Below are 27,460 nucleotides of genomic sequence, written 5' to 3'. Positions count from 1 at the left end.
CCATCTCCAAATACTGGAGGTTAGGGCCTTACTGGATGAATTTTGGAGGAACACGTTCAGTCTGCAGTAGGGACTATGTGTTGTCACTGAAAAACTCTCATGGCCAGGTGATAGACATGGCTGGGGCAGCAGCAGCAGTTCACAACCATGAACATAACCTCTTCCCACATAGCACTACCTGTGAGCTGTCCCTTGAACTTCATGTTTGGAGTGGGTGGGGAAGGCACAGAACTCTGTGGAAGACCTGAAATCTAGCCCTCAGTCTGCCTCTTACCAATTATATGCAGTGGGCATATCATTTATTTTTTCCTCTGAACCTCAGTTCCCTTATCTTTTAACAAAAATCCCAAGATCTCTTTTGTCTCCTTTGAGGGTGGTTATGAGGATCAAATAGAGTGTTGTATGTGAAAGCACTTGGTAATCTGTGGTCCTGTCTTTTTTTTTTTTTTTAAACCCTGCTTTTCCTGGCTCTGAAATCATAAACTGAGAGACATGCCAGGCTCAAGATAGAATACAAAGCTCATCTTATGCTCCAGTGTTTGAATTTTCAATTGCATGAAAAGTACCTAAGGTGCTGGTTTTCCAGGGTTTTCCAAGTGGTACTAGTGGTAAAGAACCCATCTGCCAATGCAGGAGACAAAAGAGACATAGGTTCGATCCCTGTGTCAGGAAGATCCCCTGGAGAAAAGCATGGCAATGCACCCCAGTATTTTTGCCTGGAAAATCCCATGGATAGAGGAACCTGGCGGGCTACAGTCCATAGGGTCGCAAAAAGTTCGACATGACTGAAGCGACTTAGCGTGCATGCAAGGTGCTGGTTTAACACAGATTTCAGGACCCAAATCTAATTCTTTTGACCATGGTAGAGCCTGGAATCTGCATGGTCACAAACATGCAGGGGATGGTTTGCATAAGCTGGTTCTTTGGTCACTTTTTGAAAAAGGCAGTTCTCCCCTATAAGAGACCAAACCGCTGAGGGTTGGGTATGTTTGGGGGGGTTACTGAGAAATAATAGTAGAAAAGAGGTATTTATTGTAGGCTGTGAACTCTGGTTACTTGTATTATAGACTAAAATTTGGAAAGTTTATAAGAAATTTACTAAGGTTTAAAAAGAAAAGATACCCTAACTTATAAATTGAATTTTCTTGGCCCACATGAAGCATACTCTTTTCAAAAAAGTGAATAAATAGGACTTCACTGGTGGCACAATGGATAAGAATCCACCTGTCAATGTAGGGAACATGGGTTCAATCCCTGGTCTGAGAAGATTCCACACACTGAGGAGCAACTAAGTCCGTGAGCCACAATTACTGAGCCTCTGCTCTAAAGCCCGGGAGCTGCCACTACTGAAGCCCATGTGCCTAGAGCTTGTGCTCTGCAACCAGAAAAGCCACTGCAATGAGAAGCCCATGCACCACCACGAAGAGTAGCCCCAGCCGCCTGCAGCTGGAGAAAAGCACACATAGCAACGAAGACCCAGAGCAACTTAAAAAGTGAATGAAAACAAAAGGAACAGATGAAAGAGGGAAGATAAGACAAGTAGATTCATCCTCACTAGAGTCCTTCAGTTCACAGCTTCAGGTATCATAATCTGCTTTAATAAGTTTATAAAGTCAGTGGACAGAAGATAATTTAAGTTTCACTCACACAGAAAATAATGTATTGCTGTTGAATGTCAGCTGCCCTGTGCGGATTGTCCCAATGATTATCCTTAGTTCTTGAAACCTAAATCTACCTATTGACAAGAGTAAAAAGCTTCTCTGAGCTATTTGAAAAGATTAAGATATTTCAAAGTGCTCAGTGGGCCAGTCTGTCACCCTTTCTCTTTTTTTAAATTTTGCGTTAAAGGATTCCTTTTCAATTTACACATTTTGTCATAATTAAGTGTAGGACCTCTCTGAGTTGTCATCTTCTATTTCCTGGCCATTCAGATTTTTCAAGTGAAAATGTGGAATAGCCATAAAAGTAGATGTGGAGTGGAAACAGAGCTGGCATTTTAAAGGTAAGATGGATTCTGGTGGTGGAAGTGGCATATTTATGAGGGGTGGAAGCTAACAACAGAAGAGTCATCTGACACCTCCTGAGTGTGAAGAATGGCTTGCACTAGGCTTTTTTGTCTCTAAAATTTATCAGATTTAACCACCAAAGTCAGATATGTTCCAGAATGCCTCCATGTAAAATTCTTCAGTTTTTAGGCCTTTTTTTTCCCCATTCAAGTCTTTATTGAAACACTCAGTGTTGTACTAAGAATTAATGCCACCATGTAAAAGAACCCCTCTCTCTTCCATCACATTATTTGGTTTTATTTTTGTGGCATGTAGCACTGTCTGAAATTTTCCTATTTCTTTATTCATTTACTGTCTCCCAGTTCCCACTAGAATGTAAGGCTTTGAGAACAGGAATTCCCTCTGTCCAGGTTATGACTCTTTCCAGCTCTTAAAGCTCCACCTGGCACCAGAAGGAAGCTTAATGAACATTTGCTTAATGTATTGGGCATGGTTGGTATGAAGGACACCACTTCCTCAGGGCTGTACTTCCTATGCTTTGCCTTACACTGAAATGCTGGAGGAGGCTTCTAGGTGATAAGCATCTTTCTAGGTTAGCACATATAGCCAGATCACTCCTTTTAAGGTCTGTATGTGTTCGTGCTCAGTCATGTCCAACTGTTTGCGACCCATGGATTGTAGCCTGCCAGGCTCCTCTGTCCATGGGATTTTCCAGGCAAGAATACTGGAGTGGGTTCCCATTTCATCCTCCAGGGGATCTTCCCCATTTGGGGATCAAATCCAAGTCTCCTTTGTCTCCTGCATTGGCAGGCAGGTTCTTTACCACTGAGCCACCTGGGAAGCCCAGATGGAGGAGGCTTGGAGGGGCTTAAATAAATTTCTTAGGTCTCAGGCATCCTTTGTGAGCTTCCAGAATTTCTTCCTCTCCCAAAGTTCTGTGTCTTCACACCCTGGGTCAGATTACAGCTCTAATGTGATTTCTGCAGTCGAATTCGTGAAATAGTGACTGAATAAAAATTAATGGTCTATTGTAAAAGTGCCAACTAATGAAGAGGAGCCATGGTTTACTGTCCATTTTATTTATTTATCTATTTTATTATGGGGCTGCACCATGTGGCTTGTGGGATCTTAGTTCCCCAACCAGGGATCAAACCAGTGCCCCCTGCATTAGAAGTGAGGAGTCTTAACCACTGGACCACCAGGGAAATCCTGGTTTAGTGTCCATTTCTGTGTTTCCATTCTACTGAACTATAACTGTCAGATGCACTGGTTTCTGCTCACCTTAGAAGCTAAGTAAGGACCGAATGGTAATGACCAGGCATGGGAACTGAACATGCCCTTCTGAGAGGCCTCTGAGCCTCTCTAGGGATGGATGGAAGAATGGGTACCACCTGATTTGGGCCCCAAAGCCCTGCCTTCCTAAAATGATGTTCCCTTGGCTGCCTCCCTCTTCCATCTGAAACATGCATCAGTGATCACCCAGCTCTGTTTGGGGAACTGGAGCTATAGGTGTTTCCTTTTGAAACCAGGGGAGGAACTATCATCTAGGAAAGGCTGGAGTGTTAGAAGGAGATTTGTGAGATTACCTATCAGTTTGTCTGGCAGTGGGTGGAACTCTGCGATAAGGTTTGATTAGGAAGGGAGAAAATAGGTTTAAAAAAACTTTGTTGTTCTTGTGTGCTCACTCATATCCAACTCTTTGTGACCCCATGGATTGTAGCCCGCCAGGCTTCTCTGTCCATAGGATTTCCCAGGCAAGAATACTGGAGTGGGTTGCCATTTCCTTCTCCGGGGGATCTTCCTGACCCAGGGATTGAACTCTCATCTCCTGCATTGCAGGTGGATTCTTTACCCGCTGAAAGCTTGAAAAGTCAAATGGTATCTACAGAATTGGTCCAAAGTAGGGTACCCAGGCTGCAGGCAGAAGGTGACATGTGGATGTTTTCTAGCTGAGAAACTTGGAGGCAAGGGGAGAAAGGGAAAGGACTCAGACCAGTTTCTAGAGCTCACAGATGTTCCCCAAGCTGACCCCGATGGTCTCAGTTATCTGGGTTTCATCCCTTCCTCTCACTTCTACATGATCCATCTAGTGGTTTTCCCAGACACTGAATTCCCCCACACCCCTCAAAAAAAAAAAAACAAACAACCAATTAAAAATAGAGTGACTTTTGGCGAGTGTGGAATACAGCCTTTTTTTAGAAAACACACACAGTATGATCTAAGCTTCTCAGGCTCCTTGGCGAGACACCTAAATATGTGGGAGCACAGCTTTGGGGCTCACAGTCTGGAAGAGCAGCAGTGATGCAGGGAGACTTGCATCCTGCAGCCACTCCACACACGGCTGCTTCCCTACAGCCCCTTGTGTGGCTGCATCTATGTGACAGAGAAACTAAAAATACCTGCCAAGATGGCGATACGGACTGACGTTATCTCCCCAGCCTGGAGAGCTGCACACCATGGGTAGGAAAATGAGCTTAAAGCATCACAAATGATTCGAGTTTCTGGAGGACCTTGAAAGGGAGGAGTCAATTCAAGATCACACCAAATAGCACCCCCTCAACAATTTTTAAGGTCTCATAGCCTTCAAATCAGGGCTTTCCCGCCTGCCAGTGCAGGAGACATGGGCTTAATCCCTGGATGGGGAAGATTCCCTGGAGGAGGAAATAGCAATCCACTCCAGTATTGCTTGGAAAATCCCATGGACAGAGGAGTCTGGCGGGCTACAGTCCATGGGGGTCACAAAGAGTCGCACACAACTGAGAGACTAAACAACAATGACAAACACCCCTTTGAATTGGAGAAGCTCTTCTCTTTTTCTTGTCAAGGAATTCATCCTCAATATTAGCTTAAATATAGGAATGTTGCTGTGTTGTCATACATCCATCTCACTGATAAAAACTAGATTTTAATAAAAGATTATTTCAACCAAAATCAGTGTTTATGGTTTTTCTATTGATACTGAGACAAAGTACTAGAGAAAGGATTGAGTCATTTTCACTTCAAAAACATTCCTTTATTATCTTAAAATTTTATTTCATCTGAATCTTATCCTTCAAAAAAATGTGTTCCGCATTTTCATGGTATACAGACACTATTTGTTTTTGGCAACAATTAAAATAACTTCAAAACTGCAACAATAAAAGTGAGATTTAAATAAATTTCAGAATCATTCTGTTGATGTGATATTTTAAAGGATTTGCACATTCATTCATGGGATGTGTTGATACTTATAGCTGTGGTGTCCAATACGGTCACTACCGAACCCTTCGAATGTAGATGGTCTGAATTGAAGATGTGGTACAAGTGGAACATACACATTGAATTTTGAAACCTTGGTCAAAAAAAAAAAAAACGTGAAATACCTTGTACAAAAATTTTTATATTGATTGCATATTGAAATAAAATTTTCAGTACATTGTCTTAAATGAAAGGTACTATTCAAATTAATGTCACTTGCTTATATTCTTGAAATTATTGAAATGTGACGTAGAAATTTTAAATTACACGTCTTTCTATTGGCCTGTTCTGCTTTAGATAATTAAAGTTTTCTAACTACTCTACTGGGAAAACAGTTCAATAAAGCATTGCCACGGAAGAGGAGATTTAACAAGTAGCTTAGATGTTCCACTCAGAGACCTGACCAGTAAGTACCCCTCCAGCAGAAACTGGAAAGAAGCATGCAGGTTTACTGTGTGTGCTGATTCAATCTTGAGTCCCTCTTCTGCAATGTCAACAATATCATTAGTGCTGAGTAGAAGGAATGAATGGATCTTAAACTCTCTGGAAATAAAGGGATTCAAATGAACCAACAAGTGCAGTAGAGAGAGGCATTTCTGTGCCCTCTTGAATTTGTCTGTGATAAATCCTAATGTCCCTTTCTAACCAAAGCGTCTCTTTGGGAAGCAATTGCTGTCCAAGGTTGTCAAGCCCTATAGTATTTTGTTTCAGATATACTAACTCAGTGCATCATGTGTTAGGCCCTTGAATGCAGAAGTGAATATCTGGATTTTTTTTCATTTTAATTATGCTGAAATACACATAACATAAAGAATTAGGGCAGGAAGAGAAGGGGGTGACAGAGGTTGAAAGGCATCATGGACTCAACAGACATGAATTTGAGCAAACTCCAGGAGATAGCGAAGGACAGGGAAGCCTGGCGTGCAGCAGTCCATGAGATTGCAGAGTTGGACACCACTGAGTGGCTGAACAGCAACACATAGCATAAAATTTACTATCTTAACCATTTTTTATTCAAGTATAGTTGATTTACAATGTTAAGTTAGTTTCAGTGTATGGTAAAGTGATTCGGTTATACATACATACATATATTCTTTTTCAGATTCTTTTCCATTACAGTTTATTACTAGTGAATGTTGTTATTTTGGTATACAGTGCTCAGTCACTCAGCCACGTCCGACTCTTTGTGACCAAATGTTCTGTAGCCTGCCAATTTCTTCTGTCCATGGGATTTCCTTGCTGTACAGCAGGATCTTGTTTTTTTTTAAACTATTTTTGTATATATATTGCAGTAATATTTAGTATAATACATTCATAATATACAACCAATCTCCAGAACTCTTTTTGTCTTGCAAAACTGAAACTCTATACCCATTACACAATGACTCCTCATTCCTCCCTATTCCCATGGTATCTGGATTGTGTCTGTATGAGACTTTGGTTTTTCTGAGAAATCTAACCATTTTATATGTGAATATTCTAGAATAAGAAATATATTATGAGGAATATGAGTGATTCTATACATATGACATATGAGTCTCCCTTCTATATTGATAGAAGATGCAAATTTATGCAAATGTAGTTTTCCAAAGAATCTCAGTAGAACTACATTTCTTAACTCTTTCTGATCTGAATTTTTTATTTGTTGTGAATCATTTAAACTCAGCCTTTCAGTAACGACCAAGGCGCTTCTGCCATCTGCTGGTGTACCTGGAGGGTACGGCCACTCCATATCCCTACATGGTCCCCCCACACAGCCCACATCCCAGCTTCCAGATCTTTCTATTCTAAAAACTAGAAAGGTGGAATCAGCTAATGGCTCTTTCTGTTGCTTCCCACAAAGGGTTGTTTTTTTTTTTGTCTTGTTTTACCATAATAACAACATTACTTGACCTTTCACTCATTTAGAGTTTTTAAAATAATAAACTAGAAATAATCCAGTATCAACACCACAGTTTTAATAAAATTTAGACTACAGTCTTCAATGAATTACAAAATCAAATAAAGATCTGTTGACATCCATAGCTTAAACTAATCATCTTTGGAAATTCACTCTGCAAGTTTACTGAAAAGTTGACTAAATGTTGGAGGCTGTATTCACACATCTGATGAGAGTGCTCATGTAAATCCAGGTATATACACAGGCAATGTTTCCTGCTTTGTTGTTATTTAATTTGCTATATTTGATTACTTATCGTTAAGTTTGCCTTTTAAAACATTAATTTGCATTATCCCTAATCTATTTGAATAAATTATCTCTTAACTATTTGAATAAATTATTTCTTCTTAGCTCATATTTAATGAATATCCACAATGGGCCAATCCCTGTGTGAAGTGTTAAGAATAAATTGATAAACTGATAAATAAACGAAATAAATCTTGTTATTCCAATCTTCGTGGAATGATGCACAAAGGAATAAAAACATGCCTTATACTTTTCTTAAGGTTTTGTTCTATTCTATAAAACAGGGATGGGTGGGGGGTCCAGGAAGGGGAACACATGTAAACCCATGGCTGATTCATGTCAATGTATGGCAAAAACTATTACAATATTGTAAAGTAATTAGCCCCCAACTAAAATAAATAAATTTATAAAAAAAAAAAAAAACAGGGATAAAAATCTTTGCTTGGGTTCAACAGATTATAAACATTTTTAAAATGCTTTATAAATGATTTCAAAAGAAAAACCCACCACCTCTGTAACTCAGCTTATGAATATGAATTTAGACAGTCTTTTATTTTTTTTTATTTTTTTATTTTTTGTAGATCAATATGTTTATGGTTGTTTTTTTTTTTTTTTTTTTTTTTTATAAATTTATTTATTTTAGTTGGGGGCTAATTACTTTACAACATTGTAATAGTTTTTGCCATACATTGACATGAATCAGCCATGGGTTTACATGAGTTCCCCTTCCTGGACCCCCCACCCACCTCCCTCCCCATCCCATCCCTCTGGGTCATCCCATTGCCCTGGCCCTGAGCCCTTGTCTCATGCATCGAACATGGAATGGTGTTCTGTTTCACATATAAGAGACACAGATGCATAGAACAATTTTATGGACTCTGAGGGAGAAGGTGAGGGTGGGACGTTCTGGGAGAATAGCATTGAAACATGTATATTATCATATGTGAAATAGACAGTCTTTCATTATTATCCAAGAATATAGAGGCCACTTGGAGCACTTTTTGAGTCTCAAATATTAGGAGACATTCAGACATGTTACTAATGTAATCTACCATTATACACCAGAGTTGAAATAATGTGAGTAGTCTTGACCTGCTAGAAGGTCTAAGAGTAAATATTACCTTGATGACATGTGATTGAATAAACATCTTTCTACACATGCAAAGTGAAATGGGGATGAAAGTCATTTCCTCTCGTGTCAAGCCTCCAAAAGTGACTAATTTATTAACCAGAACACTTCAGACAGATTTTTAAAAATACTTAAGATACTAATGAAGAGGAACATGAATAGTTTAGATGAATAAATCCTACTGTGATGAGTAAACCCAACTTTTCTTAAAAAGTTGATCTACATTTAGCACCATGAGAATCCATAAGAATCTGATAAGAGAACCCTAATGTTTAATTGTTCTGTTCTGTATTGGGCTTCCCTGGTGGTAAAGAATCCACCTGCAATGTGGGAGACCCAGGTTCGATCTCTGGTGGGAAAATCCCCTGGAGAAGGGAATGCAACTCACTCCAGTATTCTTGCCTGGAGAATCCCATGGACAGAGGAGCCTGAAGAGCTACAGTCCATTGGATTGCAAAGAGTCAGACACAACTGAGCAACTAACACTTTCACTTTTGCAGTTTATGCCATAAGAACGTCTAAAGAATCTGATAAGAGAACCCTAATGTTTAATTGTTCTGTTCTGTATTGGAATGTTAACTCACATGTAATTTGCATGTAGCAGAATTTGATCTGAAGGGGGTGGGTGCATCTCAGACCTCTGTCTTTTGAGGTGCTCAGTGCATCATACTTGGAGTTGGAGGAAGCCTGGAGAGTCCCATGGCATGACTCTCAGAGCCCTGGTCCCAGCACTTCTGGGACCTGGAATCTGTTTCAGCCCGTCCTAAACTCATCATATGGGCTTGTGTGAGACCCTGAATCTCCCTGAGGTTGCATTTCCCTGTTCTGATTTTACAAAAATCAGAAGAGTGTGAGAAAAAGGGAACTGGAGGGTTGGTGGTGGTGGTTGGGGTGTATCTTCATTGACTGGCTTGTTAATCATGACGTTGTCTCATTGCTTCATTTCTGTTGTCAGGAGTTTTCTGCCACTCAGCCAGCCAGAGTCAATCAATGTTGAGGTTAACTTTCTCTGGCTGTATTGATTGGATGAAACAGTTATCCTCAAAGCTGGAGGAAGTAAATACATTGCTTCCACTGACTGAGATCACAGACAAGCCCGTCACAGTTGAGGGGCTTTTCTCGTCTTTTGCCTTCTAGAGTTGACGTGGCTCCAGGAGTGCAGATTCATCTCCATCTTTGAGGAGGACTGGACGTGAGGGATGGTAGCCATTCATGGGCTTGAGGAAGCAGACACCAAGGAAGGGATGAGGAAGAGAACTGAGGCATCATTTACTGAAACAGGGAAAGTGGAGATGAAGGAGACAGGAAAGTGAAGGCTGTGAAGTGACTTACCCGTTTGTCTTAATAGAGGGCTTGAGAACCCACCCTATTTGGATTCATCTCAGGGGACAATGAAACACCAAAAATGCTTTTACAAATGGAAGATAGGTTGATAGGGTGTTAGGGGAAAGAGACATGTCATGACCTTGTGAACAAGTTGTGAGGAGTGAGGCAACCAGCATGTAGCAACCTTGGACCAGATGACAGAGATTACTCATTTGTAACATTTCACAACATGGAGGCTGCAGTTCATTTCTGATTTGGAGAGGGGATAGGAAATAGCTCTTAGTAATGGTGGTTTCTTCTAAGGATATTTGTTTAATTTTAATCGGAGTATAGTTGCTTTACAATGCTGTGCCAGTTTCCGCTGCACAACGAAGTAAATCAGCTATAAGTTTATATATATCCCCTCCCTCTTGTACCTCTCTCCCACCCAACCCCACCATCCCACCCATCTAGGTATTCACAGAGCACTGAGGTGAGCTCCCTGTGCTATCCTACAGATTCCCACTAGCTGTCTATTTTACATGTGGTAGCGTATATGTGTCAATTCCAATCTCCCAATTCATCCCACCCTTCTCTCTGCCTTGCTTCTCATCCACATATCTGTTCTCTATGTCTTCATTTCTATTCCTGCCCTGCAAATAGGTTCATTTGTATCATTTTTCTAGATTCCATAAAATGTATTAATACATAATATGTGTTTCTTCTAAGGAGATTAATATGATTTCTTCTAAGGATATCAGAGTAAATTTACACATTTCCCCCTACTTTTCATGTTTCTCTGAAAGAAGACATTATCAGTTGAATAAGTTTAAATCTGTCTTTTTGTGACAGATAATACTAAGTCTTAGAGCTGGCACTTATTTTCCTGGCTATATTCTAAGTGCATTGCCTGTGAATAATTCTTACAACGACCCCTGGAGGTAGGTCTTTTCCTCTCCCTGTTTGATAGATGAGAAGTCAGGAACTCAGATTCTCAGGTGTGGAGGGTCACACCCACAAGGCCTGGCCCCAGAGACACGCTGCCATTTGCATAACATATCCAATCTGGCCACTGTTCCCTTGGTGCCCTCACAGTCACCCCTTCCTTTCACAGATGGCCAGATGCTTCAGGGCTTTTTTCAGCAGTTCACAAGCCTGTGTTCATTAGGTAGAGTGGTTAAGCTGGTCAGGAGCTTATCCTATAAATCACTTAATAGATATAGAACTGAAAACCATGCTTCCTCCTTTTTTCTCTTTTCTCCACTTTAGCATATATAAATCTATCCAGTTTCTATGCTGTTCATGTTAGTAAAGTATTTCAACATGAACTGTATTACAAAGGCATACTCCTTACCAGGTGGCACTAGTGGTAAAGAACCTGCCTGCCAAAACAGAGACAAGAGATGCAGGTTCAATCCCTGGGTTGGGAAGATCCCCTGGAGGAGGGTGTGGCAACCCACTCCAGTATTCTTGCCTGGAGAATCCCCATGGACAGAGGAGCCTGGTGGGCACAGTCCATGGGGTAGCAAAGAGTCAGACACTACTGAAATGACTTAGCATGCATGCACTGACTTCCCCAATATCTTTATTCTGCCCATTGCATGCTTTGCTTTCTGTACTGGCCTCTCCTTCAAAGCATACGGAGCTGAATAGTTCTCAGGCAAAACTTCTCCAGTTATCCATGTGCTCAGAAGATCTGGGAGAACAGCCTGAAAGAGGAAGCACTCATTTGGGGCCTTTCCTTGATGGCTACAGCACTTTATCTCTTTGTGCTTATGGAAACGCTTTCTTAACTAAAAGCATAACTTATGATTCTGTGATACATTGTGATACATCGCCCCAAACTTTCTTTTTATAAGCCTGAGATGGCTTTTAACAGATTATTGTTGCTCAAGATGTGTTTCAACTAAAGAATGAGTGAGTATCTACTGGTTACAAAATAAAAGATTCGAAGAGTAAACTTATTTGATCACACTAGCTAGACCCTCACTAGAGATGCTGACTCGGCATTCATTTATTGTATCAGCGTATTAAGAGATGGGATGCACAGACTCTTAGGGTTTCCCCATGACTCCCACCTCCTGGTGTTCATATCCTCTGTCATGCTCTCCCCTGGAGTGTGGGTGGAGCTGTGACTTGCTTCTAACCAATACAATGGGATGGAAGATGTACAAGATGACGTGTGTATGGTTTTGTTAACATCGTAGCATCCATCTTGGAGTCTCTCTCTCCCTGCTGCCTTTGAAGACCTGGACTGCCTCTGTTGGGAGCCCACGTGGCAAGGGGCTGATGGCAGCTCCTAGACCCAAGGAAGCTTCCGCCAATGGCTGGTAAGAAACCAAGGCTTCCAGTATCGCAGAATTTCCATTCTGCCAACAAAACCAGAGCGTTTTCCAGTTGAGTCTTAGTTGAGACTTCAGCACTGATTGACATCTTTATTGTGAACCTTGTGAGACCCTAACCAAGGGTCTGGTCAAGCTATATCTGGACTGCTGAGCCACAGAAACTGGGATATACTAAGTGTTTGTTGTTTGGAGTCACTAAGTAAGTTCATGGTAATTTGTTACATAGAAAGCTAGGGGCTTCACAGGTGGTGCAGTGGTAAAGAATCATCTGTCAGGGCAGGACATGCAAGAGGCACAAGTTCAATCCCTGGGTCGGGAAGATTCCCTGGAGAAGGTCATGGCAACCCACCCCAATATTCTTGCCTGGATAATCCCATGAACAGAGGAGCCTGGCGGGCTACAATCCATGGATTGCAAAGAGTTGGACACATCTGAGAACACATGCACATACATAGAAAGCTAACACAAGCACCTACAGGGTCCTGGATTCTGTTTTAGGTGTTGGGAATGGAGAAATGGACAAAACAATCTTTGCCTCAGGGAGCTTGCATTTGAATAATTCTAGAATGTATCCATGTTAGAAGCTTTAGTTCATGTGAATTATAATTTCAAAGTCAAAAGTTCAATAGCTTCAGCTAAATAAGAAAGAAAATCCAAATTTGCTTAAAATCTTTATTTTTAATGTGGTAGATATTTTACATCTGAAGATTTTGTTTTTGGTCCAAAGGAGAGAAAAACAAAATTATTCTGAACAAATGCTAGCATTGAAATACCAGGTGATCCTATTTAAGGAAAGACCATGAGGACAGCTTGGTCAGCTGTGGAGAGAGAAGGAGTTGTCTGCAGACTCCAGCTTCAAGATCAGAGCTCTGCAGTGCCTGGTAATTTGGTCACACAGTACACAGAGCCATTTCAAAAGCAAAGTACTTAAAAGCTTAAAGACCAAACTGCCTAAAGTCACCAGAATAAAAAAGCAATTTCAAAATTAGCCTGGAGATTCTATTTCTATAGACAAACTACTGTCTAAAGGAACACCTAGAATCATTCTGCACCTTCAGAACATTGAAGTCAAATCTATTCACCTGGCAGGCACATTAGTTCTCCTGTCTTGGCTGGAGAGCTAAGCGGGGCAAGGTCTTAGCTTGAACCTCTGCACAAGTAACCTGGTTTTATGGGCAGCCTGATTCTGCCCAGCTCACAGGTCATATCCCACCATGGGTCATCGTCCAACAGTTTTGTACTGCTAGTCTCTTGGGAAACAGGAGCCTGTACTTTATTCAGCAAACCACCAAACTAAGGCCACATTCTATGGAATAAATGTAAGTGTCTTTTAAAATAAGATATACCCATCACATTCAGAATATACTTGGGCAGCTTGTATGTATATTGTGTTGCATGCAGCTAAATGGCCAATCGGAAAAGGCAATGGCACCCCACTCCAGTACTCTTGCCTGGAAAATCCCATGGATGGAGGAGCCTGGTAGGCTGTAGTCCATGGGGTCGCTAAGAGTCAGACATGACTGAGTGACTTCACTTTCACTTTTTCTGTTCATGCACTGGAGAAGGAAATGGCAACCCACTCCAGTATTCTTGCCTGGAGAATCCCAGGGATAGCGGAGCCTGGTGGGCTGCCGTCTATGGGGTCGCACAGAGTTGGACATGACTGAAGCGACTTAGCAGCAGCAGCAGCAGCAAATGGCCAATATTTGTATAGTGTGTCCCCAGGGTGTGCGTAGAGCTAGATCACATTGAATTCCTGGTAATTATTAACACATATGGAGCTTGCTCCTTGGAAGAAAAGCTAAGACAAACCTTGACAGCCTATTAAAAAGCAGAGGCGTCACTTTGCCGATAAAGGTCCATATAGTCAAAGTTATGATTTTTCCAGTAGTCATGTAAGGATGTGAGAGTTGGACCATAAAGAAGGCTGAGCACCAAATAATTGATGCTTTTAAATTGTGGTGCTGGATAAGACTCTTGAGAGTTCACTGGACACCAAGGAGGTCAAACCAGTCAATCCTAAAGGAAATTAACCCTGAATATTCATTGGAAGGACTGATGCTGAAGCTGAAATTCCAATACTCTGGCCACTTGATGCAAAGAGCCGATTCACTGGAGAAGACCTTCATGCTGGGAAAGATTGAGGGCAGAAGAAGAAGAGGACAAAAGAAGATGAGACAGCATCACTGAATCAATGGACATGAATCTGAGCTATCTCCAGGACATCGTGAAGGACAGGGAAGCCTGACACACTGTGGTCCATGGAGTCTCAAATCGTTGGACACGACTTAGCAACTAAACAATAGCAGTTGAGCACTGGCTCTGTCAAGACTCTGTGCTTAGCATTTTGATCCTTATTTCATTGTATTGTCTAGTATTCCTTATCTCCATTATATGAATGAAGAAACTTAACCTCAGAGAGCCTTAGGGACATACCCAAGTAACAATAAAGAGGATGTGATGGGGTCCAGATTTTCATCCAGGCAGTCTGTTCCCAGAGCTGGAGCACTCAGCCATCATATATGCTGCCTCTGGTTGACACGATAAGCATGAGGCCAGAAACCATGTTCTTTTGATTGTTCCTTGTACAGCCTTATAAAGGATGTCTGGGTTGATGGGGTGGGCGTTGAATGCCTGTTTCAAACAACCCGGTTGAGGAGGAGCTGAGAGGCAGGCATGCATCTGATGACCCAGCACTCCTCACACAGCCAGAATAAATGTGGACACTGAGGCCTCTTGTTCTGAGTAGATGACCATTGTGTGCTACTTATGAAGTATAAAAGACCACTTTACCTCCAACAGCTCCCCCATCAAATTCGATAATATCCAGAAGTACATTCTAAATTCCTTTAGATTGAAGCTTTGATCGCTGAAATTGTTCCTAGTCCTTTAACCTTATCAGTCATGTATACTTTAGTAAGAATTGGTTTAGCGCACTCTTTCATGACAGCAGAGTTTTATGCAGAAGAGAATACAAAACTATAAGGATCCCAATAGGGACCTAGAGCAGGAGGTCACTAAGGGACAAAGACACGCGTGGGAGGGAAGGGGCATAACGACTAACAGATATGAAAAACAATTTATAGAGCTTCTGAATTTGGATTTTTCTGTACATCTCATCCTATTTTTCCATCCTCATAGAATGCTGTAGAATGGAAACAGTAGAAAGGACCTATATAGAGTCAAGAAGCAAGGTCTAGTCAGTTCTGCTATCCACTTGTTTTGAAAACACAGTTGATACATTAGGGAACAGTGTGAGTGTTTTTTGTATTTTTTTCTGCCTGGTTTTGGCCATGATAAATGCTAGATGAGTAAGGAAAATCTTACCCAGATGAAAGGAGCTGTGTAGGACCGCACAGACATGCACACACTCCAGACCTCTGGGGATGATTTCATGATTTTTCAAACATTTTTCCCAAACGTTTGTTCAATGTTTATCACAACTGCTAGTTGTAATGGTTACAGGAGTTTAATCTTCACATAACTTCTTTTCTTGTCCACAGTACTTAATAAGATTCACATAATTATTAATACAGACAGATGGAGAGATGTGACAGGTCGGGAAGTTAATGAGCCACAGAATTTTTGTTTTTTTACTTCCAGTCCACTCCAAATCTAGAAGTCTTCAGTTTTATACCTTTGGCACAATTTACATTTCATTTTTACATTTAGTGCAGTTGATCAGGCTACCACTCTATTGGCAGACCTGTGTAGGTAGTATGTGCATTTCCAGCTACTGACTTGACCTCACTGATGTTTACTTTTTTAACATAATGAATAAAAAGCCAGACTTTAAATTAATGTTCTTCCTCACAGAGCAAACTGGTAGCCAGATTTGTTAGCATCATTCTTTCTACCAACCTGCAGTTATTTTGGCAAATGAAGGGACAGAGGATACTTAGAGACTCTCCTTTGTGTCCCAAGTCTAAGAGGAATAAGGACATTAGTGTCAGTTTCCTTGGGATGCCTTAACAAAGTGTTACAAACTGAGTGCCTTAATCCAGGGGTCCCCACCCTCTGGGATCTAATGCCTGATGATCTGCAGTGGAGCTGATATAATAATAATTGAAATAAAGTGCACAAAAAATGCAATGCAGTTGAATCATCCAGAAGTCATCCTCCATTCCCCAGTCCATGGAAAAACTGTCTTCCATGAAACTGGTCCCTGATGCCAAAAAGGTTAGGGACCAAGGCCTTAAAGAATAGAACAGCATTGGGTCACAGTCCTGGAGGCTAGAAGTTCTAGCTCAAGATGTCAGCGGGGTTGATTCCTTCTGGGGTTGTGGGGGAGAATCTGTCCCGTGTCTCTCTCCCAGTTTCTGATGGTTTTCTGGCCATCTTTGGTGTTCCTTGGCTTCTGCCATTTCACCTCACTTTCTGCCTTCATCTTCACATGGCATTCTTCCTGTGCATATGTCTGTGTTCAATTTCCCTTTTCGATAAGGGTGCTGCTCGTAGTGAATTAGGACCCACCCCAGTGACCTCATCTTAACTTGATTACATCTGTAAAGACCCTGTTTCCAAATAAGGTCGCAATCTGAGATACTGGGGGTTAAGACTCTGACAAATCTGTGGTGGGGGTGGGAGGGACATAATTCAACCCACTGCAGCATTGTAATTAAAATTGTTAAATTGTCAGACATTCATATCAATACATGAACAAATGTTCTTTGTCAAACTAGAGTTCTAACAAATAAATATTTCATTCCTTTTGAAAAAAAGATATTCCCACTGAGTTGCTTTCCATATTATTCAGAATGGCCTGAAGGAGTTGTTGATCCATCTCAGTGCTCAGCCTTGTACCAGTTAACTCCTTTGTGCGAGAACAGCCTTAATTTTAGGATAAGGTCAGCCAACCCACAGCCTATTTCTGTATAGCCTCCAAGCCTAGAATGCTCTTCACATTTTTTTAAGTGTTGAAAAAATCAAAAGAAAAAGAATATTTTGTGACATGTGAAAATGAAAGTCAAGTTTTCAGTGCCTATAAAGTTTTATTGGAGCATCGCTGCACTCATTCATTTGCGAATTGTCTATGGCCGCCTTTGCACTCCATTGGCAGAGCTAAGGAGTTTGAAAAGAGACCATTTACTCCACAAAGCCTACAATAATTACCGTGTGCCATTTACAGAGAACTTTGCTGACCCTTGCTTCGGGATGCTAATTCTGTGAACTATATACTTACAGTCCCTGGTGGCCACCGCTGAATGACACAGCCCTACCACTGAGGCAGATAATAAGTATGATGGTGCGAACCTTGTGCTGTGAGAGAATGTTTTCATTCATCAATGATAACATCATAATCTTGCCTAATCTGTTATTATGAGAAGAATCATGCAGTTAATTAGTATGCATTTAATTAGAAAACTGAATCAACGCAGCTAATGGGCATGCTTAATATTCCATTGACAAAATTAACTGCTAGAGATCAAAGGTGTGTTCATTACTCCGTATCCCAGGCTCTCTCCCACCATGGCAGTATTTTGTTAAACATCACCTCCACTGGGACCTGAGACTCCACATATCTAACAACCTCCCAAGTGCTACATAACCCCTGCAAATCCATAGGCCACACTTTGTGGCAGGAGTTCAGACTATGAAGAAAAGGGATGGATTTCTTTCCAAACAGAAAGCTCTTGTGCTAACTAATTGTGATTTTTAGATTAAATATATTTGTATTGGACTGCAAGGAGATCAAACCAGTCAATCCTAAAAGAAATCAACCCTGGAGATTCATTGGAAAGACTGTTGCTGAAGCTCCAAGACTTTGACCACCTGATATGAAGATCTGACTCATTGAGAAAGACCTTGATGCTGGGAAAGATTGAAGGCAAAAGGAAAAGGGGCTGGCAGAGGATGAGATGGTTAGATAGTATCACTGATTCAATGGACATAAATTTGAGCAAACTCCAGGAGATAGTGGAGAAAGAGGAGCCTGACATGCTGTAGTCCATGGCATCACAAAGAACTGGACACATCTTAGTGACTGAGCAACACAACACATGTTTGCATTATGAGTGAGTGAAGCCACTCAGTCGTGTCTGACTCTTTGCGACCCCATGGACTGTAGCCTACCATGCTCCTCTGTCTGTGGAATTCTCCAGGCAAGAGTACTGGAGTGGGTTGCCGTTTCCTTCTCCAGAGGATCTTCCTGACCCAGGGATCGAACCTAGGTCCTCCCACATTGTAGGCAGATGCTTTACTGTCTGAGCCACCAGGGAAGTCCTTAGGGAAAGTCAAATAACTCAATTATACTTTGCTTTCTTGGCATTGGGATTTCAGTATAATTTTAATGATGCTGTCTTCCCTCAGCAGTGGAAGAACAACTTTGAAGAAAGCCATTAGTTCTCATCAACTCAAATCTAGTTAAAGAGAATAATAAGTTCATGAGAAAACACACCAAGTTCACACTTGGATCCAAATAGGGTCCTGATGACAGGATTAGCATAAGGAAGATCATTTTTTCAAAACATTTAGGTACGAATGGAGAATGAGATGACGCACTGTGATGATTTGTGTTAATGGGGAGACGTTTGCGGCTGGACTATAATATTCTCTTCCTTCTCTCCCTCCTCTACATCTCTTTAAAGCTATCTGGAGTTCAAAGGGAAGCCCAGAAACATACTAGCTTTTCTTGTATTTGGGAACTGATGCAGGCAGTGTGAATCTGAAATCGTGGCTTTTGTGTCCATGCCCACTGGTTGGGTCTGGATGGATGGCACAAGCTTCACATTTGAGCCTACAGATGAAGCCTTTCAGAATGCTTTGTGATGCCTGATGCTTGGTGTGAGGCTGTGCATTCCTGGGGTGGTGACCATATGTCCATATCTGTTGCCATAGGTGCACTCAAATAGGCTTCCTCTCCTCTTTGGCAGTAAGCTGCAAATCCTGATTGAAGGTAGGAAGAGGCAACAGCCAAGAGGCATGTATCTGTCACCTCTCATGATTGAAAGATTTGAGAGTGCTTCTAAAGCGATATAATTCAACTTAGGTGATTTTCTGAGTCATCACGATTAGGTGTGGTTATCATCAAAAGGACGGAATTATGTTCCCAGTGACTTTTCAGCCTGTCACTCAGCTGAGTTTGCCTGATTGACAGAAAAAGCCCCAGAGGGAGTCCATGTGATCCTTTGGAATACGGAGCCCAGAAGTGAATGAAGAGCACCCTTATCTCTACCACCCAGATCTCACTGGGTGACACTGGGAAATGCTCCTGGTCTTTGGTTTTATATCTTCACCTCTAGTATCATCAGGTCTGCCTCTTGCTACTTTGATAGGCTGGAGGTCCACTGCAAAGGCCTCTACACACATATACACACTGCCATGTTTAACTCAGCAGAAAGGGGCTAAAACTTCATTTGGGGTATGAATTATCAAAGGGAAAAGAAGAGTTTGTGTGAACAAAGCATTCAGAGTAGAACAACTCCTAGCTGCCTCCCTTCTGACTGAAAGTATCATATAATCGGTGTGTTCTCTATGGCATCTGTTTTCTGAGAGAGACACAGTCTGGTTTCTAACACCTTTCTGCCTACTAATTGTGTCACTTTGGGATTAGCATAGGGAAGATAATTTGTTCAAAGTATTTAGGTACAATTGAAGAATGAGACAATGTGTTTTAATGATTTGTGCTGATGGGGAATGTGTGTGTGCGTACTGAGTTGCTTCAGTTGTGTGTGATTCTTTGTGACCCTATGGACTGTAGAAGCCTGCCAGGCTCCTCTGTCCAGGGGATTCTCTAGACAAGAACACTGGAGTGGGTTGCTCTACCCTTCTCCAGGGGATCTTCCCCACCCAGGGATTGAACCCGTGTCTCCTACATTGCAGGCAGATTCTTTACCATTGACTGGTAAACACAGGTTGGAGAAAGCCCTGTTGATTGGAAAACACATCCTTAATTTCCTATTGCCTCAGTTTTGTCATCTATAAAATGGGAACAGTACAAATCCATCAGAGATAATTGTTTTGTGAGGAGATCTAATTAAGACAGTGCTCTGCACAGACATGTGCTCAGCAAAGGTTAGCTCCTACTGTAAGTTTTCTGATACTCAGAGAACCAGAGACAACAGCAGTGAGATCAGAAGACGTGGGTTCGAATCCTGACTCTTGGCACAAATTCAGGCCTATCACACAGTATTCTCTGTGAAACGAGGAACATAGTACCTATCTCTGGTGGGTTAAGGGAAAAGGATAATTTATGAAGATCTTGGAATTGTCTCTCAAACAGAGGTGGTTGAATTCTCACTCTTATGGCAAATAAGGATTACTAAAAGGTAGTAAGTGAACTGAGAGTAAGCAAACTTTTTTAATCTAAATTAGTAACCTATGTGCAGACAAATACCTATAATAAACGGATATGGTTTTTCTTTAATAAATTTAATTTAGTTACTTATTTTTGGCTGGGCTCATTCTTTGCTGTGCTTGGGCTTTAGCTGTGGCAAGCAGGAGCTACTCTCTAGTTGCTGTGCTTGGGCTTCTCATTGTGATGGCTTCTCTTATCGCAGAGCACAGGCTCTAGGCATATGGACTTCAGTAGTTGCAGCGCTCAAGCTCTAGAGCCAAGACTCGGTAGTTGTGGCACACAGGCTTAGTTGCTCCATGGTATGTAGGATCTTCCTGGGCCAGGGATCAAACCTGTGTCCCGTGCATTGGCAGGTGGATTCTTATCCACTGGACCACCAGAGAAGTCCAGGGATGCAGTTTTCCTCTAGTGTGCTCTAATCCTTTTTCATTTGATTCAGTCAGATTGTAATCATGACAGCAGCATTTACTGAATGCCTTGCAAACTTTACTTCATCAGTCTTCATTGCAGTCAGGCAATAGTATGGTAGGGAAAGTCATGATCCCTGTTATACACTGTGTTAGAAATCTGCAGCCCAGAGATATTGCCTGGACTCCTCTTGCCTGAGGTCACATAGTTACGAAGAGGCAGAGGCAAAGGCCAGAACCAAGTTTTCTTTGGCCCAAAGACAGTGCCCTTTACTACTGCAGTGTTCTCCCTTCTATAAGTCAAGTCCTGACTTGATCTCTCAGAACAGTTTTTCTCATGACAGTTGAAATTAGGAAAGATCAGATCATCATTTTTGTTCAAAGTAAGGAAAGGAGTCAGAGAAGAAGAATGAGCAAGGATCCATAAAAATCAGGTACTGACCCATTTCTGCCACTGATAAACTCTGACATGTCTTAAGGCTGAATTGCTGTCTTTCAGGCTTGACATAATTCAGTTCGGTTCAGTTGCTTAGTCATGTCCGACTCTTTGCAACCCTGTGTACTGCAGTATGCTAGGCTTCCCTGTCCATCACCAACTCCCAAAGCTTGCTCAAACTCATCTAATTCCCAAATCACTCCCCTTACAGAGAGGTCCCATGGGCAGTGTTAGTTGGAAGGGGAAATAGGGTTGATGTTCTTGCCTGGAAGGTGCATTTGCTGAGCAAGCACATGGTTTATATGAAGATGTTATGCTTCTTGGGGTAGTTCACGTGGTTGATAGTAATTCTGGAGCTAAAGAGTTCCTACTTTCATCACTAGGTGATGGATATGCTAGGCCTTTGACTCAGTCTCTGCTAATAGTAACCAAAGGTAGGTGAGAATGCAATGGTCTACTGTATCGTATGGCCTGGGGTAACCCAGTGTTTGGTAACATTACTGGGTTAAACCAGACTGCAAAGAATAGCCCTCCTGTAAATAAACTCTGTATTTTATAGTGGCCTGTATGGAGAGAGTTGGACTTCCCAGGTGGCATTAGTGGTAAAGAATCCACCTGCTAATGCAGGAGACACTGGTTCTATCCCTGGGTTGGGAAGATCCCCTGGAGGAGGGCATGGCAACCCACTCCAATATTCTTGCCTGGAGAATCCCATGGACAGAGGAGCCTGACAGGCTACAGTCCCTGGGGTCGCGAACAGTCAGTCATGAGTAAAGCCATTTAGCACGCATGCATGGAGAGAGTTAATCTGGTTTTCCTTGGCAAGTTGTACTAAGGGATTTCACAGCTTAGCTCATTGCTTTTGTAAACAGCAAGTTTTTCCTCCTCCTTCTGAAGAGATCTATTTTGTAGGGAAATTAGAGCTGTCAGTCCATCCAGAGGGATGTAGTCATGTCACTCTTTTCTACCAGATGATCCCTGTTAGCTGATCAAGAGCATGTGTGAAGGCTGGGAGACTGGAAGAAGTAGAGAAGGCTCTAGAAGCAGGAGGTGTGTGTGGTGTGGTTAGTGATGCTCATGTGCAAAGATGTGCCCCAGCGCCCATGGCTGAGCTTCCAGTCATTCTCTCCTTTCTCTGTCTCTCTCTCCCTCCCTTTCTCTTCCTTTTCTTTATTGAAATTTAGTTGATTTACAGTGTTGTGTTAGTTGCTGGTGTGCAACAAAGTGATTCAGTTATATACATATATAGCTTCCAAGGTGGTGCAGTGATAAAGACTCCACCTGCCAATGCAGGAAATACAAAAGGCATGGGTTCAATCCCTGGGTCAGGAAGATCCCCTGGAGTAGGGAATGGTAACCCACTCCAGTATTCTTGCTTGGAAAACTCCATGGACAGAGGAGCCTGGCAGACTATAGTCCATGGGGTCACAAAGAAGCAGACATAACTAACCATGCAAACACTTTTTAAGTATCTAGACTTTGGAAGTCTTGGAAGACCTTGCCAAGTCCCTCTTCTCTCATCTCCTTTACCTATAAATTCCATTTAATTGTTGAATTGCACTGATAACATTTAACTAAAAGATTGTTAAGCCTCCAAGTCACCAAATACTTGTCATCAACCTAATATGAGAACAGTGAGGAGCCAAAGTAGATTCGGTGTTGCAGAGCCAACTGGAGACCAGATTTGAAGATAATTGAGGGGAGATATTTAAAAAAGAAGAAGTGAACAAGCTACAGAATGAGGAATAAATAGAAGTAAAGGCATAAAGGGTCATGAGTAGCTGTTTCCTTCTTTCTTGTCAACCTTGAGACTTGGGTGCTTGTGTTCTCATCTGTAAAATGGGATAATAATAATAATGCCAACCTTGTATAGTTCTGAAGACTGAGGGAGAAAAGAATGGAAAGCATTTAGCACAGATTAACCCTAAACTCACTTGTTATTGTTGGAATTATCACTCTTTTTCTGTGGTAGCTATTAGAGATTCTGTGAGGGATCATTTAAGATCCTATGGATTTGAAATGTGTCAGAACCTACTCTTTTGTCATCTCGTCTTTTTTTCCCTTCTGTTTTTATCTTTCGCATTACACTAAAACTAAACACCCAAAACTTTTCCCCTGTAGGTATATGGAAACTTGCAAAATAAACTGCTGTGAAATTATGCCTTTTGCTCTTTAATCCCTAGACGCTATTTCCACCAAGGGCACTGGCCACCAAGCTTTACAAGTTGGCCTCTCTCCAAAATAACCATGTCACAATCTCCCTCCCAGTCCCAGAAAATCCTCTTGTAGAAGATCAGTTCTTTTAATGACTATTTCTAATGGTGCAGTTTGCTTGTATAAGGCAAACACAAGTATTTTCAAGTCAGCCTTAAAATCTTAAGGATTGTCTAATTTCTACCTCTTAAATGAACACACACACACACACACACACACAAGCCAGAAGTTCCCCCAAACTCCTTCAAAATCCAATTTCAATCAATTCCTAGCCTTTTATAGCTGGAAGAAATTTAGAAGACTTTTGATGCCATTTTTTCTATCTTATGGCTGAAGGAATTTTATTGGAGAGGTTGGATGACTGGGCTGGACACGTGGTTATTCTGAAAAAGCCTGGAACTTTTCCTACTACATGACATCATTTTCCACCCTCAGATGGAAAAACTCTAAATCAAAACACCATTCATGCCTTTAGAGGATAAATGCCACAAGGAAGTACTTTCAAGGTCAACTTTAGAGAGTATTAAATCCATCACCCAACTTACGTAGGTCATTGTATTGTGTTTGAATTCTCATTATTGGCTCTAGGCATGCCCAATGTGCAAAATGATCACCTAGACAGCTCCTTTCTCTCTTTCCTTCTTTCTTTTATTTTTTTTTGGCCACACTTCATGGCTTTTGGGATCTTAGTTTCCCAACCAGGGATTGAACCTGGGCGCCCTGCAGTGGAAATGCTGAGTCCTAACCATTGGACTGCCAGGGAAGTTCCTGCAACTTCTTCTTTCTACCTCCAGTGACAGCACAGGCTGGAAATAGGAACTGGTCTTTAAAATTCTAGATAATTTCATGGTTAATAAATTCATCATGATACGAAGGAAGCCAGAATTTTTGGGTCCTCTCTCTTTGAGGTTGATGAACATGACCTCCCCCAGCGTGGTCTTTGTTTAGAAGAAATTTGATCTGCACAACTCCGGATTCTGACCCAGAACTGACTGTTCATCAGTTGGTTCTACTACTCACAGTGGAAGCCCAGAAAAAAAAGAAACAGGCCCCAAATCTATTGATTAGACGTCCACCAGTTCGGTTACTGATGACCTGCACCTCAACCTTCAGGCAGAAAAACATTTCCAGCTCTCATGTAGCCATTTATTTCAAAACTTCTTAGTAGTTACTGTTTTCTTTCTTTGGTTTGAGATCTCTCCCCTTCCTGCTGTGAGGGTTGCCTTATGTTATTATTGAACAAACAGAGCCTCCTTCCTTTGACTTCCCCTCTGCCTCTCCCCCAGATACTCTGCTCACTAATTCTTGCCTATACAAGGTTATGCAGAGATACAAAGGAAAGTCTGTGATTTCATCCAAGTTTGGCTCATTAGTTTTCATGATCACTGAGTAGAGTTTTAGAGTCCTGGATGTTTTCTAGAATCACCAAGGGAGCAACAGAAACTAAATTTACCAAGGTAATCATTTCACAGTGTAAGTGAGTTGAGTCGTTATACTGTATGTCTTAAACTTACATGGTGCTGCATGTCAGTTATATCTCAATAAAGCTGAAGGAAAAGAAAAATGCAAGTCAGTGCCAGGACCGCAGCATGGACCACTTGAAGCATAATTTCAAGGGGAGAGACCCTGGCATGAATCTACTTTTAAGCTCCCCAAGTTAATCTAGAGTACAGCCAGGGTTCAGAACCACTCAGAGTTTTCCTGTAACAGAGAATTAGACTAAACATAGAAATGCAGAATGGAACCCCTAAAAGTGTAGACAGATGCCACTATATCAAATGAAGGAGAGCTGATGACAGATTAGACAGAACTTGATGTGCATGAGTATGTCATGTTTTTTTTTTTATATTATTTTTTCAAGAGCAGGTGATCAAATGTATCATTGTGTGTGTCTAGAACTATAGCCACAGGATGGCGTGGTGGTAGTCCTGACCCATGATAAAGGGGCGCCTATTAGGCTAGACGTGGAGGAATAGAGAAATGTGTGCTTTGTCCAATGAACAGCGATCATTCACCCCAATTCTAGGATTTGCTTGCTGGTATGATACTGACTGGGCTTCCCTGGTGGCTCAGAGGTAAAAAATCTGCTTGCAGTACAGGAGATGTAGGAGATACGGGTTCTATCCCTGGGTCTGGAAGAGCCCCTGGAGGAGGGCATGGCAACCCACTCCAGTATTTTTGCTGGGAAAATCCCATGGATAGAGGAGAATGGCGAGGTACGATCCGTGGAGTTGCTAAGAGTCGGACAGGACTGAAGCTACTGAGCACACAGCCACATGATACTGACTATTCTTTGTATGTTGGTCTCCTGCAACAACGTGACTTCTCCAATAGTGGGAACAAGTCTGTTTCCAGTGCCAGACACATAGTAAGAGCTAAAGATGTGCCGTGGAACAAATGAGTCAGGGAGGAATGAGAAAATGAACAGCAAAGTCTTACCCATGGGCCAGTCCTCCGTTTTGCTGGGTTGTGCTTTAATTGTCAGTCACCTGGTGTCAGGACATATTATGGAAACGCACAGCCCAAATCCTGTCCTATCAGAGTGAAGTCCTTTAGAAAATCATATCCTGGCCTTTCAGAAAGTGTTACTTTCAGTGGATATCTGTAATAGTACTCAACTCAGTGGGCTGAGAACATTAATCCTGAGGGCCATTAATTAAAAAAAAACAAAACTTCATTAAAAGTTCCATTTTTAAGCTCTATAAAGTAAGATGCTAGATGAAAAAATAGAAGAAAGCCCATAAAATAACTCATAATAAAAATGTGTTAGGGACAAGGAATCTAATTACAGTGTGTAGACTGTTGATGTTATGTCATCATTGACTTCAATACAGACCAATGGTCTGTGATTTTGGTGAAAAACTTTATCTTCTAAATCCAAGGTCTTTTAAATGATGTTGTTATAAATGAATCAATTAATTCAGTTTTATATTACAAATAGTGCAAGACCAGTCTTCAGAAAAGGTATAAAAGCAAAATAAGATGGTTTAGGTGCCCTCCCCAGCCATAATCTTGGAAATTTACATAGTGATTGTTTATACATGTTCTCCTGATGGAAGAGGGGGAGTGGATGGGAGGCAGGATTGGAGAAAGGGTGTGGGAGGAGATTAAAGGGACAATGAGAATTACAAGAATTTTTAAAATGAAAGCAAAAGTGTAGGATATCAAACAATAGCTACCTTGTGTAAATAATCATGCCATTCATGAGATTGCCTGAATTCTCCCTTTACAATCTAACAAAATTTTCTTACTTAACTCAAATTTTGAGGCATCAACATCCCATCGTATGGTTTAATTTGGGGATGATTATTTTGATTGTAATGGTTCTGCTGGTGATAATAGACTTAATTTCTCCCTACTGGAAGATGCATGCATTTCTTCACATCACTTAAAGCCCCATTTCTAGAACACCTTCCAATGTACTTATTTTTCTGTTTACTACCCAGGTGGGTTCAATCAAGCCCATGTATTTAATTCTTAACTGTCTACTCAAGGATATGGATTATATCTGTTTATGTCAGGAAAAGAAATGGACTTTCTAGATGTCTTGGGCTATGTCTTGTCTCCTTGCTTAGTTATTCTCATCGCTAATGTTTCCAATGCTGGTGCTAAGTTGCTTCAGTTGTATCTGACCCTTTGCGACTCCATGGACTGTAGCCCACCAGGCTTCTCTGTCCCTGGGGTTCTCCAGGCAAGAATACTGGAGTGGCTTGCCAATTCCTTCTCCAGGAGATCTTCCTGACACAGGGATCGAACCCATGTCTCTTAAGTCTTCTGCATTGGCAGGTGAGTTCTTTACCACTAGCGCCACCTGGGAAGCCCAAATGCTCCCTGTACTTATTGTATTTTATTTATTTATATATTTTTGACTGGGCTGGGTCTTCACTGCTGTGCGGGCTT

General features: G+C 41.5%; 1 protein-coding gene and 1 long non-coding RNA gene across 5 annotated transcripts in view; both read left to right on the top strand.

Moving 5' to 3' along the window:
• Nucleotides 1–27,460, top strand: part of KCNB2 (potassium voltage-gated channel subfamily B member 2) — a 435,594-nt gene that overhangs the window by 84,863 nt on the left and 323,271 nt on the right. The window lies entirely within an intron of this gene.
• LOC145510460 (uncharacterized) overlaps nt 1–27,460 on the top strand; it is a 40,589-nt gene that overhangs the window by 388 nt on the left and 12,741 nt on the right. The window contains exon 2 of the long non-coding RNA XR_014057035.1: nt 1,932–2,002. This is a non-coding gene — a long non-coding RNA (uncharacterized LOC145510460). The remainder of the gene's footprint in view (nt 1–1,931; nt 2,003–27,460) is intronic.

This window comes from Giraffa tippelskirchi, chromosome 6, assembly GCF_054371585.1.
Source record: "Giraffa tippelskirchi isolate mGirTip1 chromosome 6, T2T-mGirTip1v1.2.pri, whole genome shotgun sequence".
NCBI lineage: Eukaryota > Metazoa > Chordata > Mammalia > Artiodactyla > Giraffidae > Giraffa > Giraffa tippelskirchi.
Note: the sequence above shows the minus strand (reverse complement) of the source record. Positions and strands in the feature narration are given on the sequence as shown.